At 36.2% G+C, this 16,698-nt stretch overlaps 1 protein-coding gene across 10 annotated transcripts in view; it reads left to right on the top strand.

Moving 5' to 3' along the window:
- Nhe2 (Na[+]/H[+] hydrogen exchanger 2) overlaps nucleotides 1–16,698 on the top strand; it is a 273,598-nt gene that overhangs the window by 44,188 nt on the left and 212,712 nt on the right. The window contains exon 1 of one of the 10 annotated variants that reach the window (XM_065232877.1): nucleotides 1,646–2,343. The exons of 8 other annotated variants lie outside the window; for them this stretch is intronic. The gene's annotated coding sequence lies outside the window, so the exon portion shown is untranslated. Of the gene's footprint in view, nucleotides 1–1,645; nucleotides 2,363–16,698 lie in introns of those variants that run through there. One more of the 10 variants, XM_065232875.1, reaches the window with a different exon arrangement.

The raw sequence follows: 16,698 nt of genomic DNA, 5'->3' as shown, positions 1-16,698 counted from the left end.
TATCTTTTTTTATTTCATGTTATGTCTACGCTTTCGACTATTATTTTTAACATTGTAGAACGACGCACACACTTGCTTCTATTCTCTTCAATTTCCGTGCAGCAGAAAAAGTATGCGAAATCAAGTTGTCGTACTATGACGAGTGCTTCTTATTCGCTTTTAGCCTATCTTTGATCCGAGGCATGGAAAGAGCAGTGGAGAAAGCACAGGTCTAATAATCGAAACGTTCGTGGTTCGAGTCCAGTCGGCACTCTTTTTTTAATTTTGTTTTCGACAAAATTAATTTCCTTCACTTATACACTCCACATTTTTCGGTCTCCAATTTTCTTGCATTGGACCGCAGCTCGGTATATCTCATTCTCCGTTCATGTGGTCTTCACTAACATCCTGTGATGATGAATACCACATCCCTCGGTTGGTGAGACGCAAAAATGTGCGCAGATATCAGAATTTAACTAAGTTCACGAATTTTTACTTATAATACACTGGTTGGTGGTTGGCGAGAAATGGTGGTGGCTTGACAACACTGCATTGGGGGATTTTTGTAATGAGAATTTGTTGCGATACCTCATTCTGTTTTACGCTACCCTTATGATGTGAGTACCTATTATAAAAATAAAAGAGCAAGGGTGGGAAATAAGAGTTCGTCACCTAAACAAAAATCCTGAGTACGGCTCTGGAGAATGCTTGGCATACACAGTTTTGGTCACGAACTGCTCATATGCTAATAACTTTGCACACAGTTGACGAAACATAGTTCTTTTTGAAGCAGTAGATATAATAGAGTTTAAGCTTATTATAGATACGTAAAAAAGTAGATTTTAATTCTAGTAATAAACTGTATTTGTTTTTGCGTTGTAAAAATGAAATGAGAAATACTCTCTGCACATCTCGAACTTTAAGTGTAAAAATTCGAGAGAGAAGGATTAGTAATATCCATTTAATTCCACTACTTTATTTGCTTATCCTTGATAGATACGCGTATTTCGTCTACAATGTGCAGACTTCTTCAGTGGCCTATACTCTATACTCTAGACGAAATACGCGTATCTGTCAAGGATAAGCAAATAAGGTAGTGGAATTAAATGGAAATTACTAATCCTTATCTCTCTCATTATACAGGTATTCCTCTAAGACGCCTACATTCATCAGGATTTGTAAAAATTCATTGGTGTTGATTAAAATGTTAAGATTTACCTATTCTTTGCACATCTATAGTAAACTATGATCCTAATCCATCAATTACTTTAAAGAAAAACAAATTTAAACTACTGACTGAAAAGTTATTAACAAATGAGCAATTGGTGTGCACAACTGTACATGCCAAGCATGCTCTGTAGCCTCACCGTATCAAAATTTTAATTTCAAGTTACCAAATCAGGTTGGCTATATTCATAGGAGGAAATCCGCACGATATTCAATATTTTTTAACCATTGCATTTGGCAACTCTGTCTTTTCCACCACATCAATGAACTGAAAAAAAATCACCCTCCGGATTCATTCACACGTTTTCCATAACTTGCTGTTGCTGCTGTCAGTGTGCGAGTACAAATTCAGTATCGGTTCATTCATGTCGAAAACCAACCGAGCGTTGCTGTGTTTCATTTCTTTCCATCATTCAGTCACACGGACGATGAACGGTATCTTTCCCGACCAGCCATTGATCGTCTGGGTGCAGTTTACATTCATCTGTCTTGCCGGACGGTTGAATAAGTTTCGCGCGGGCTTTTGCGTCTTCCTGTGTGGATAGGTATCCTGTGCGGGGAGAACCCGGCTGTTACATCTAGACTACAACTTGTCTTGAGAGACGTCTGATATATGCGCGCGAAGTGACATTAGAGTTTGGAATTTATTTGCGTGTCAGTCTTACTGAGGTGGAACGAAACTTGCCTATTTTCGAATTGTTTGACTTGAGCCGTTCTAACGGTGAAAGGTGTTTTTGTTCGTTCTACCGGTGCCGGAGTGTTTACCTAGCAAGAAGTTGATTGTATTTTTTTTTGTATGACTAATGGTTTCGTGTTGAATGTGTGATACTTTGTTTAAGTTTTTCTTCTTGTGCAAGTGAAATCTTCCGGTGACGTGAATTGATTTTTTTTTCGCTGGAATTGAGTTCGCTGGTGGGATTATATACATATTCAATATACAGTAAGAACGAAGTCCAGTGAACACGTGCAAGTTTGTTTGTGACGGCATCAAGTGGAATTGCAGGAGAGATCCGCAAACCGAGCAGCAGCTGCAGACGGTGGGCGGTTATTCGATTGTGAACTTGTATCTCCGATTATAGATCGTCTGGTGGTGTTCAGCGTCGTGGGTCATTTCCAAAAACCGCAAAACAAAAAGAGGTGAATCCATTTGGTCAGAGTAAGTTGAAAGGAAAAATGAAACCCGGTAAATCATTGCCAATACATGCCGCCGTTCGACGCACCGCTACTACTAGCGGCAGTATTGGCATGTTTGTAGCATTAAAACATTGGAAGGGTGTGTTGGTGTTACGGTTTATGTTTGCTCAAATGTCTTCGTTAGACTCTCTTCCATGTGCACCGGCGTTTGCTTTCTAGCGTTTGTAGACTGGTTCAAATGAACGTTCTGATGGGAATAATCTACAAACAATATGTTTTGCTGCAGTTTGAAAACTATAGGGGACCATCCATAAATGATGTAGCATTTTTTTAACCAAATTTTAGACTCCCTCCCTCTTTATAATATATTTTGCTATACCTAATACAAGGCCGTGAGAGTGCGCAGTAGGCTCTGCCCGCGATCAGTTGGTTTTGCTGTCGCTGTCCGTAAATTTTGCAATTTTTACCAAATCAGTACAATATCGGTTTTGGCTGGTGTGAATAAATATTCGTCACGATGGTGCTAATCATCTAATGAAGAATATTTTAAATAAAGGTACGGCCGCACTGCACAGTGGTTCAGCTTAGTATAAAGGTTGACCAAAACCTCAAAAATGATTCCAGTGTATAGAGCAAATGAAATATCTATGTTCAAGTCATAGAAAGATTCACGAGAAGCTAAAACGTGATTACAGTTTTAGTTAAAGTCATGAATGTACCATATGTTTAAATAAACACTCTGGGCATCTACTTTACTATTCGATTAGTAGTCTTGGTCTTGATTGAGTCTATAGAACTTCAAGATCTGAACTTCAGGCACATATAAGAACCTATTGGTTAATCAAATCAGGTCCCACATTATATGGCGAAATCCCACGATGCTCTTCGAATTCGTAATAACTCAGGATATTGTTCAAAACTTTGTTGAGTAAGTGGAACATCAAGATCTCAGCTCCAGATTAATTGAGGGAACCTGAAACATTTGGTCATTACAACAATATATTTCACACGATGCTATGGAGTTCAACAAAGCTATAAGGGTTTAATAAAACCTAATTGAATTTGTAGAACATCAAGATCTGCACTCATTATGCAGTCGGAGGATCTAAGATATTCTGTTAAAACACCTATAAATCTCACAAGATGATATAAGGTTCCACGAGGCTCTACGGATACGGTCATTCAGTCGGGACACCGATCAAAATTACTTTGCTCTTCATAGAACTTCCATCGAACCAGGAAAACTGGAATAACCGGAAATTTGAAACGTAGCCGGGAAAACCGAAAAAAAATTGAGAATTCGACGGGAGAACAGGGAAAAATCAATAAATTTTCAAATGCGGTCTAATTTTTACGCTAGTGTTTCAAAATCAAACAGTGACACAGAGGAAGTCTTTATCAAAAGAAAAACGTACGTGTTGTATTTATTCCGAAAGCTAAAAAGAAGGATAAGACTTTACCTAAGTAAATCGTTTAGACCAATAAGTTTGTCACCCGGAATGCTAAAAATCATACAAAAGCTTATAGATCAACACATAAAAGTAAAATTTTTGAAAAGTAATCCTTTGAGCAGCAATCAGTTTGCGTATCAATCAGGAAAATCAGCTATAACAGCGTTACACACACTTGTTTCAAAAGGTGAAGACAATGTCAAAGCGTGGCTGTGACATACAGTGTATCGCAAAATTGAGGGTACACCGTAATGGAATTTTTTTTGAAACATTGTAAATAGATATAGTTTTTTAAATCTTGGCTGGTGGTTAAACAGATATTTATTAATTTTTCGCTATAGTTTTGGACTTTATTGGAAAAACCTGTATGCTCGATTTTCAAGTTTTTACCTAGTGGATGAATTTTAGAAAAATTAGTGAAATATTTATGATCGGTATTATGACTAAAACTGAACAAAATTTCAAAAAGTTTAGTTCATTGCATATCAAGATATTAAGGTTTTTCCAAGAAAAAAGTGATTTTCTCAAATAGCTCTTACTTTTAATAAACGCAACCAAATAAGCCCAATACTGTACCAATAATTAAATGTATGATGATTCAGCAGCCAAAATTCAGAAATGTATCTCTTTAAATTGGGCTTTTAAAGCTGTTTTTCGTAATAATAAAATGTAATGACATTTTTACGCTCAATTTTGAGATACACTGTACGTACCGTAAGATGGATTAGTGAAATGCTTTCAAAACGTGAAATTTCGCCTGAGCTCGATAGCTCATCTATATCAGTAAGAGCTGTTAAAGGATGCCCACAAAGGGGTGTTTTGTCTTCATTTCTCTGGTCATTAGTAGTAGACGATTTACTCACAAAACTAGAATCGCAGGGTTTTGAAATAATTGGGTTTGCAGATGATATTGTAATAACTGTTCGGGGAAATATGATTATGTAATTACAAACAGGATGCAATAAGCCATAAATTACACCATTACATGGAACAAGTCAGAAGGATTGAACATAAATCACCAAAAACAGATATTATCCCATTCACAAAAATAAGGAATATAAAAATAAATGGTCTTCACATGGAAAGGACATCAATGAAACTTTCACCTGAAATCAAATATTTAGGAGCTAAAATGCACTATGGATAGGTAAAAGAACCTTTGAAAATAAATGGGGCCCAAGGCCAGCAATGATCCATTGGATATACACGGCTATAATACGACCCAGAATTAGTAATGTGTACTATAAATAAAATAGAAAAGTTGCAAAGCTAAGCTAAGAAAGCCTTAGATGCGATACTAAATCTTCTTCTACTACACCAATTTGTGCAATTAGATGCTGAAAAGAGCGCACTAAGACTTAAGCGAATCAAAACTTTGTATGAACGGAACATTAAGGGACACTTACATGTATTCGTATACAAATTCGAATCAATTCCATTAGTTACAGTCAGTAATGATTGAATGGAAACAAGATTCAATTTTAGTCGTTTGTTCAATGTGGTAGAACCAGACCGCTCTCTCTGGAGTGCGGGTGGACCACAAATCCGCCCAGGATCAGTTGTATTCTTTAGTGATGAATAAAAAAAATATATATGCTAAAGTGGGAGCTGGTGTGACAGGTCCTGGTGATAATATTTCAGTTTTTATGGGAGGAAGGCCAACCATTTTTCAGGCTAAAATTCAAATCATTCTAGAATGCACTATTATGCGTTTAAAGAGAAAATATAAACATGCAAGATGCATATACTTTGTTGATAGCCAAGTAACTTTGAATGCTTTAAAATCATTTATATGTACTTCCAAATTAGCATGGAAATGCATTCAGTTATTTCAACAGCTATCTAATAACAATACTGTAAATCCCTACTGGGTGCCAGGACACTATGGAGTAGTGATGAACTACCCGAGTAAAGTAAAATAACAACCTGATATCATCTTGAAAACAAGTCTTGTTATTCCAGATATTATTTTGTTTTCAGATGTTATCGCATTAATAATTTGGTTACCAACCTAGACTAATGCTGTTATTAGTTGGTATCATGAAAGAATATGAAATGATGCAAGGTTAGTTAAAAACTTCAAATATTATCCACATAATATTTACATATATATAATTATAATTATTGTGATGTTGGCTGTTTATTCAACCACAATGGACTAGAACCATTCTCTGGGGTATCTCCAAGCTCCATCAAGATGGATGGTAGGAACTGGGAAAAGATGATGATAGATTCTAATTGGAATAATACTGTCACAGCCTGACAATCAAGTTTGTGATGCCAAATGCATCAAACACTCAATGACTCCTTAGCCTTTCAAAGAAAGACTTATGTTCTTACATAGGTCTAATTACAGGGCACTGTCCAGCTAAATATCATCTAAGACTAATTAAAAAAGTCATGATGATATTTGTTGGTTTTGTAACGAGAAAACAGAAACCTTTGAACATCTATTGTGCAACTGTGCAGCACTTCTTAACAGAAGGGCAAAGTTCTTTGATAAGGGACTGCTACAGCCCTTAAAAATATGGTGTTCATCTCCTAGTAAGATAATGCGTTTCATATGACACATAATTTCTTGATGGGAGCATACTTAAAGTCAGGTGTTGATGGTTACTTCTAATAGTAAATAATAGCCACAATAGATCAAATAAATGATGGCAGTGGTAATGTACCCATCAGGAAAAATAAAACGTTCCTTGAAACGTTTCAGCACTGCACAAACGGTGGTTTTTGGTCCTTTTGGCTAACTCCTTTGTGATCGTACCCGACCATGCCGGGTTTTCATATCTTGTGTGCAGAATGAATTCTCTTCTTTTTTCTTCCATCACGTGGGCAATTCAAGAAAATTAAAACTTTTTTTTTAATTTTTGCGCAGGATTGCAAATTTGCACATTGTAAACCAATTTATGTCCAAAGATTCCAGAAGCGACCACTACAAGCGCGCTGTACCGGACAAAAAGAAGCGTACCGATTTACCGATTACCGATTACCAACAACAAGAGAAAGATTATATCAAAATTCGGGAATTGGAGCAAAGTCTTAAGTCAACAAAAGCCAGCTGCCCATTAGCGGTGCAATGCTTAATATACCAAAACCAACTTTTGAGAAAATTGGGTTTTAGTTGTTTTTAGCGATGAGCTATTACTACCACGAAGACACTGCTCCTCATCTGTAATATATATAGTTATGTATATGGGAGATATAGTTATGCTGTTAAGGAAGTCCCTTAAGCAACGGAACAAGCAGTACTCGTTATTTATTAGCATGCCTGATGGGGAATGATGATAGGTCTTTGATTTGTCGATTATCAATCTAAGCGAAAAATAAATATAATATTGATACATTTTATTAAAAAAAATAGCTTTGAGCATAGTTCACAAATGCACAGGGGTAGGCCCCGACGTTGTGGTTAACATCCTTACCTCTTACGCCAAAGTCATTACACTCAGGTCTTTTTTTACACGGGGGATACGTACCGTGTAAAAAAAAACCGTGTAAAAAAAAACCTACGAGATTTTGATTTTTCCATGCTATAATGTTTTTAAAAAATCGGATTTTGATGCCATTTGTAATCATAGCATGCTATGGTCCATACAGACATATTTTAAAAATTTCTGTATTTACACCAAAAATTGTGATTTTTTTTTTAAGTATGCCATTCGATTACCTATAGCTTGAAACGGATAATGTGATTGAAATCAAGTCGATAGGTTGTATCGTTGTCGAGAAATCGTTAAAAACGTACCGTGTAAATCGTGAAAAACCGTGTAAAAATAACCGTGTAAAAAAAAACCGCGTAAAAAAAACCGTGCAAAAAAAGACTTCAGTTTAGTTCAAATCTTATCCTCGGACAAGAGGTTAAAGAGACTATAAAAAAAAAACTTTAATTTAAAAGGTTAATTCTGTCGCAAGCAACTTTGAACCAGATATTTTTAGCTGACATTTGAGCCAATGTGTACTTTCGCTGTTTGCTTTTGGGTGAAATTTGTGCAATAGGGTTTACCCCCATTTATTTATTACGTAACGCTCTTACAGCCCCCTCCCCTTCACATTTAATGAAATTCTCTTTTATTTGAAGGTAATTTAACATATTCAAAATAATAACAAAAGGCAAGCATACCATCGAGTACCTGTTTTTCAAAAGTTTAACGAAAGCAAAAACTCAAGACAGAAAATTAAAACACATCCATTTTTTAAGCAAGGTTTAGTGATGGCATTTTTTACCTGTATTTTCAACTTTACATAAGAAAACCAAAAAATCGTTATTTTAATTTGTTTTTCTCTTTGTTACGTAACTTAAAAAATTACTCCCCCTGCCCTATGTAACAATTCGTAACGATATAGATGACCCCCCTCCCATCCCCCTATAATATTTACGTAATTTATGGACACCATCAATGCTGTATTGGTGTCCTATCCCCAAACTACATCATGCTTCGAGGATCGGCTTTTATGTGGATCGATTGCAATTCTCGTTCGTGTTGTTATTCGCACTGAGAAGCTCGCTTGATGTGGGATGCATTTGTTTGAAACGTTTGAAACTCACACCGGCCGACGTCATTCGGCAGCGGCTGATAGACGAACTGTCTTTGGTCTGCGAGGAACGGAGAGAGAATTCCGAGCAAGAAATTTCAAGGCTATATGCCATAAAACTTAACCTTTCGCGGCCATCTTGAATATCATAGTAATGATGCAGATTTCAAAATTGTGCACCGTGAGGGGTGAAATCTTTAAATCCTTTTTCTTTTCTCAAGCAAAGCTTTTATTATTTTTATTTATGGTTCTATGGGTGACAAAAATTCGATAAACTTATTATATTGAATATTCATAATTTTTCGAAATATTCTCTGCAAGTGGTTAAGATAGATACATTCTGACTTTTTATCGCCCATAGAATCAACAAAAAAAAAACAAGAGAAACACTCTCATACTCGCTGTTGAACATTTTTTTAAATCTGCATCATTACGACGATTTTCAAGAAGGTCACGATAAGTCATTTTTTATAGACCTATAGGGATTCTTTATTTCCTATCTACCTAGTCGGACTTCTCGTCGGGATTGGCCTATGGTTCCTCTCTCTCTACTTATGTATATAGGCAGAGTTTTGGTTCGTGTTATCCTTTCGTTTGTGGGTTAGTCAAATCGATCGAACATGACATAATATGTGCAATAAAACCTATTCTTGTTATGGCAATGCTCAATGGAAACGGGAACCGAAAAGCACTTTGATTTGGCAAAAATGTGCGACGTATGAGTGGGCTGAAGCTCGGCGCCGTTACCATGGGCCGGAAATATTCCAGGAAAAATTTCAGGGCCATTTGGATGGTTATCAGTTGCCTTTAATGTATTTTTCAATTCTAAAAATATTCCTAATATCGCTTGAAACGCCCTCACATGTCATCGCAACATCATCGACACGCTAAGCCGTGATTAAGAAGAGCGATAAAGAAACGTTTAAAAATAATTCACGAGGCACTTTTCTGAGATGGACATATTTTTTCACACCTTTTGAAAAGCTAGAAAAGACCATTAAAGTTGAGATTCTTCGTTTACCTTAATACTTAACAAGTACTGGAAGATGTGTTAGGGACCAATGAATCTGGTGCTCAAAATGCTGAAACTGGTTAGTAGTTGGGCACGTGAGGGAAAATTTGGCGAAAAACGATACAGGCCATCGGCGGCGCGTGTTACACCCAAAATGATTTTACAATTTGGCAATATTGCAGTACATTTTTTGTATGGGATCGAAATTAAAAAAAAAATGCTAGGTAGAATCATTTCATTTAATGGAGCCAAACTTAGTGGCGGAGGTTAAAATTTTGCTATATTAAAAACGCGTTTTTAAAAATGCCCACAGGCAAACAAAAGTTTGAACACACTTTTATGTGGATAGATGAGGTCTACCCGTGATTTTAGCCAAACATATGACGTACATTGTGATCATAACCAAGTGTACTCCTAATAGCTACGTTACATTTACATATTTTTGGTTATTTTAACCAAAGTTTTTATGTTTTGGTCCAATGTCACCCTCCCCCCCCCACAAGGTTTTACATTGGTCTATTTTCAATCAACCATTGTCATGGCAGTCATTAATATATAATTGATGAATATATTTACATGCCTAAAATTGTTTTCCTTGCTAAAATGTGAATGTTGTAAGGTAGGGAACGAAATTTTATAATTTTTTTGGCCCATTGTCACCCCCACTTACGGTACCTTACAATATAGGTATTTTCGGAACGGGGACGACGTGCATATTTTATTGATGGTCACCAAAGATCAATTCTACATACGTATGCGTCTATACAACTGATCTCCGTGCAAACTGACGTGGCCACTCCAAATCATCTGCAAGTGATTCCATCATGCGATAGTAGAAATGGCCGAATCCCAGCACAAACCTGGTTCAATGTCCCTAGCTAACAATTACAAAAGCATACAAAAGCACTCCACTGCAGCAATCACGATGATTTTTTGTTTGTTTTTGTACCAAAAGACGTCAACCCACTGAACTCGCCGGAACTTTGACCGATTGAGAAGTTTTGGGCCATCATGAAGGCCACACTTCGTAAAATACCTAAGATGTTGGAGAACAAGTTGGCTTTGAAGAAATAATGATGATGATGATGGTCCCTCCTCGTACCCCAATAAAGGTTTGAGCAGAACGATTTATCTGTAAGATAATTAAATATGACAATTTAACCAAGTTTGCAAACAAAATCGAACTGGTTACAGTTACAGATTTAGATTCCCTCTTGAGTTTACAGTTGCTTCACAGGTATATAAATGTGGAAAAGCTCAGGCGCCCACCTCTTGGTTTGCCTTTTTGTCAACCTCAAATATTCATAAGTATAACAAGTAATCAAGAGTTAATGAACAATCAACAAAGCATCATATTACACTAGCAACCCCGCAATCTGATGCTATCATAATTTTCAGCAATGTCAGGAATGCTCACGAACCCTACGCGCGTGAGGCTCAAACCTTTGTAGACTACTTTTTTTAAATTTAATCTACTACTATTAAATCAAATATTAAAAATTCATTATCACCATCGCGGCAAACAAAAATAGTTTTTGCAGTGCTACAATAATTATTAAAAAGTAATTAATAATTAATCTCCGTAAGAGATAACTTCGTCAAGTACAATGGGTAAACAGTATCAAAAGAAGTCGGCCCCACCATTGCACTGTGGTCCAAAACGGCAAAAAGTGGAACTTTATTCCTAGAGCCTAGCCTTTACATTTTAGCCATATAATGTCTTCGGAAAAAATGTTTGTATAAATATCTTACATAATATAAAACTGTCAAAAATTAGTCATGTCTTACTATGCAAAAAATAAAAACACTAACTTTTTTCTTTGAGGATATAGGGGAACGATGTCTTCAGCAAAGTTGTAGACAATGTAAAAACAAGCAACTTTACTCAATACGTCAAAATTCTAAATCCTGTATTTTCAGAGTTATGGAGCTTTTTCTATGGAAGTTCCCTTAAATTTAGTTTTTCATACTTAACTTCTTTAAATTTCATTTTTCAAGTATACAATGTTCTAGACAATTATTCAAACAATCAAAACACACAGGTTTTTTATACATAACTTTTTATTCTTTTATATTTGAAGTATATAATGTTCTAAATAATCTTAAAACAGTAAAAACACATGTAAGATCGTTAGTCTCTACAATAATTTATTGCATATAACTGTAACTGGTGTATTATTTTTTGTAGCGAATGTTCAATATATTAAGTTTTCTATAAAAACAAGAAAATATGTAACAGCGTAAAGTTGTCATACTCAAATAGGAGGAGGGGAGGGTGAAGTTGAATCTGCATAGCTTTTTGGTACTTGGGCTTCAAGAAGGCTAGATGATGTTGTGTTCCCATTGCCACATTCTCCCAAATAAACAAAAAATAAAGCAAAATAAAGTTAAAATAAGCTATAACTTTGCAATAAACTATTGTAGAGACTAACGATCTTCTACAAATACATGTGTTTTTACTGTTTTAAGATTATTTAGAACATTATATACTTCAAATATAAAAGAAAAAAAAGTTATGTATAAAAAACCTAAAAAAGAAAGTGAAAAATATATGAAAAACCATAAATAATAAGGTTATTGTACTCAAATTTGGGATGGGAGCGACAAATGAAACCTTCTCAACTTTATAGTACTTGAGCTAAGCTTCAAGAAAAAAATGTTGGTTTTGTGTCCTCACTTGCCCCATTCTCTCCTAAAAGCTTATGAAGTAATGGAAAAATAAAGATAAATGTTGTTATAACTTTGCAAGGAGTAATTGTAATGATTCGTGATCTTCAGCAAAAACGTGTGTTTTGATTGTTTGAATAATTGTCTAGAACATTGTATACTTGAAAAATGAAATTTAAAGAAGTTAAGTATGAAAAACTAAATTTAAGGGAACTTCCATAGAAAAAGCTCCATAACTCTGAAAATACAGGATTTAGAATTTTGACGTATTGAGTAAAGTTGCTTGTTTTTACATTGTCTACAACTTTGCTGAAGACATTGTTCCCCTATATCCTCAAAGAAAAAAGTTAGTGTTTTTATTTTTTGCATAGTAAGCCATGACTAATTTTTGACAGTTTTATATTATGTAAGATATTTATACAAACATTTTTTCCGAAGACATTATATGGCTAAAATGTAAAGGCTAGGCTCTAAGAATAAAGTTCCACTTTTTGCCGTTTTGGACCACAGTGCATTGCCCAAAACCTTATGAGTGGTGTCAAGGGCAATGTACGGACATTCGGTTATGGAGTGGAGATCCAATAAAGCAATGAAGTAGAAACCTAGCCACAATGTTCTAGTTTATTCGCTTAAAGTTTGAATAAAATCTGACTTAAAATGAATTTGGGCGACCATTTATGTGTGTATCAGTTTTTCGAGTACTGTCGTTATAGATTATTAGACTGATGCAAAATTTTATGTTTTCGCTCCACAGTGCTTAAACGGTTCCAAATCGGGTTCTGAATAGCCTCCCAATATTTGAATTCATTTGGTTATATCATTTGATGTTTGTATGGAAACTACTATGAGAAATCTAACCTTTTTGTTAATTGCCTTCAATCAAAGACAACATATCTACACAGACAAACAGACATAACACATTGAATATTTCTGACTGTAAAACATCGTCGCTCAAACATTACCGCCATCTGTTTAGTACACTGTGGTGGGTAGTACGCTGAACAGATGGCAGTAGTGTATAAACGTCAAACTCAAGGGAAATGACTATGCGCGCCACAGGTGGCGGTACTACCAACTACGATACTTTTAAATTGACCGTTAAATGCTTGTTCGACGAACAACTTGCGACTGTGATGTCTGTTTGTCTGTGATATCTAGAAGACTGGCAACTCTGCCGGAATCCAAGTAGTAGCGCTGCGCTCGTGTGAAGGTGGAAGTAACACATAGAGAAATGAGCAAATACACAAACCATTCTTCTGAGGTTGTAATCTTTGCTATCCAATTCGCTCTAAACATTTCCCTTTTCGCGGCAGATGACGCGATTGTGCCAGTCTCATAGTGGTCGTATGAGAAAATGGTAGAGTTGCCAGTCTTCTTGAGTTGATGTTTTCGCTTCTATCCTTTTTTGATATTGTTGTGAGAGAAAGTTTAATAGCTGTTCTTGTAGCTACAACTCAGCTACAACTTTGCCCACGATCATTTCTTAGTCAAATAACAAATGAAATAGTTATTAATTAAATAAGAGATTGGCAATCTTATGACATGCAGTGCTGCAAAATATCAATATCAATACCTACAAAATGCTGCAGCAAATTTGTCTTATATAGGCCAGCTAATCGAGTACCGATCTTTAGAAAACTAATCAGTTATCTAGTCAGTAATATTAAAACAATGCAACGGTTATACAAAAAAGTTGATTTATTGAAAAAAAAAATTAAGATTTTCAACTTTTCTCTAGTGATACTCATATGGATAGCAATATCAAAGCCGTACCGCCTGATATTATGGTTACCAAGAATATCAGTGTCGAACGTGAAATTCAGTCAATTGACATTGTTGACAGCACGCATCACTGCATGCCATGATCAAGCATTGCTGTGTGGGTAACAAAGTATTGCGCAGTGTGACATAGTAGCCATGATTTTAGTGTTCTATCCCATGCGCCAAAAACACCAATGTTGCCTGATGAATGGTTGATTGAGCATGACTCTAAGACACTACCGTCTTAGCTTTGCTTAGCTTAGACTGACTGCACATATCTCTCCGTTATTGATCAAAACCAGTGAAATTGCACAATAAAACATCTGAATGGGGTTGGGAGTGACCTCCCATTCTCATTGTACAAGTTTCAGTGAATATTAGAGCGACCATTGTTGTTTTGGGGACCGCGTTTACCTCTCTGCGTCCCCACAAAGATCACAGGAGGGATACTTTATTAGTAGGTTGGGTTCGTTGGATAAGGTTTTACCTTGATGAGTGATGCGATATAATGTATTGATTTCTGAAATTGACGCGAATAAGACTTGCGATCTTTGGAATGGCTGGAAGGCAAATGAGTCTGGCTGGAAGTCAATTCAGTAATGTAAAGGGGCTTGGGTTCTAACCAACGGTCTTCTGCTTAGTAAGCAAATATGACCGCTCAAAGGCTACCGTGCCCCTAACATCACAACAAACTACGACCGGTGATCTTTTAAGTCCGGATGAACGGAGTTATACAAACGAAATTACGTCCCGAGCACAATCAAAAATGTTTTTCAAACCGCATCTTTCTTTTTTTCCGACCATTCCACCAAAATTATATCAATAATGGTTTCCTACAATATAGGCCCGGGATTGATCAACTCAGTAATGCAAAGAGGCCTCAAAAGCCATCACAACAAGCTACGATGGACGATATTTCAAGCCAGGATACGTCCCAGTTTTTCAAACCGGAAGGAGCTTACGTCAAATTGTAATATACCTACTTATTACTTTTTCCGTACCGTTACGCCCGAGTTCTGTCTGTGACGATTTTCTACAATAACGGCCTGGTTTCGATATTAATACCTTTTGCCAGCAAGACTCAAGCATGTGTTTGAAATTCCTAGTCTACCTAAGTGTATGACAAAAAAAAAGATTAAACTGGAACGAACTCACCAATTTAGTTGACTGCTGGATGCAATTTGTCCGTAAACTTCACGTGGAATTCAAAGTGCGAGTAATCGTTGATAAACTGGACACTTTTCGCAAACCAATGCTTTCCATTTCCGGTACCGCCATCGAACGAGTGGAACAAGAAAAAGACTTGTTAGTTGTTAAGTTTTTCTGCCGCTCTCCGGATGGTATCCATGTTTCCGTTGGTCGGCTGCTTCCCGATATCAAAGGGTATCCTGGGTAAAATTGTCCTTAATGTCTTATTTTGCACATATGTGATTGTCGGGATGGAAGTGGTCTTGGAAAAGTCCTGGCTTAACCTGATCCATCACTTCTCGAAAACTAAACCGGGGGTTTGTTGTTCATTTAAAGCACTTCAAAACAGGGAATTACTAGAAAAAATTCGCCGGCACAGTCTTCTTCGTTCTCGACCGTAAGACATCACCGTCTTGAGTAAGTAACAACATTTAATCGAAAAGTTGTCTTGAGCAAAGTTGAAGCTGAGAAATTTTATACAAGGACAGCTATCAATTTTTTCTAGATAAATATGATGAATAATAGACGGATATGATAAAAAAAAATTGATTCTCATATAAACTTCAAGTAGTTTGTGTGCAGTTAGTTTTTAACTAAATGAGTTCAAATTTCTGGAGAATGATCAGGAACCGATTTGGAACCGTTTAAGCAATGTCGAGCGAACATTTAAAATTTGTCATCACTCTAATAGATTGTATACACCGGTAGTTGGTAGACTTTTCAAATTAAAATAACACTACTTTACACAAGGGGTAAGTCACTCAGCACATTGTGCCGACATTTGATTTGACACAGCTAGCGCACATCCATCGGCACACCTTTGACATACCTTCGGCAAAATCTCGTAGGCATTGGATTGTTGTAAATAAAATGGGAGCACTGCTGGACAACTGTCATTGAAGTTGTTCACAACATTACGTGCTGTGTGAACATCCTCTAATTGAATATACCAGAGGAACTCAGACCAGCAGTTCACTTATAGATCTAAATACGAAATGTAGGTTCTAGAGTGGGCTCAAGAGAAAGAGGCAGTTCATCAGACCCCATTAGTACCCTTAATTCACCAAAATTTTGCACACCCGCCACTTCCCGCGTCATCCTCAATTCGATTTATCCTTGCGATTTCAAACCAAAACATTCAAGGTGTCAGAAATACCGGGTTGCCGGGATGGGTATTTTAAAAACAATCGCACCTTGCTCTATGACCGGCACAATCGGAACACCTGCGGCACACTGACAATAAAGATGACCCAAGATTGGTGTGCGGAGTTACCTACCCCTTGACTTTACAGCATATTTGAACTTTGTACGCTGATCATCATTTCCAATGTAAAATCGTGCGCTGAATCCAAAAATGTACAAAGAAAAAAATTCAGTAAGATAGTTTTATATATTAGCTGTAAAAATTAAGTTTTACCTAATAAAAGTTTATCAATTAAAATACAAATATCTCCCGCTGTAATGAAGCTATATCAATTATTTTAATGTCAAACTAAAAGTGAGAAAATTTGCTTTCGATCAACTGGATACCATTTTTTAGTGAGATTAGTGATATTGTTGGCACAACCACTACAAACATTTGTATATATCTTGCTTACAACTTTTGCTGAAATCCAATTTTTCTTGAAAATATGCAAAACATTAAAAAAAATTAAACAAACTATTAATTTACAACAATACGACTAATCTCACTGACAAATGATGTTTAGCTGATCGAAATAAAATTATCTCACCTTTAATTTG

This window comes from Ochlerotatus camptorhynchus, unplaced genomic scaffold (assembly GCF_037179485.1).
Source record: "Ochlerotatus camptorhynchus isolate MF236.1 unplaced genomic scaffold, CSIRO-AGI_Acam_v1.1 ptg000379l, whole genome shotgun sequence".
Lineage (NCBI taxonomy): Eukaryota > Metazoa > Arthropoda > Insecta > Diptera > Culicidae > Ochlerotatus > Ochlerotatus camptorhynchus.
This window is presented reverse-complemented; position numbering and strand designations above follow the sequence as displayed.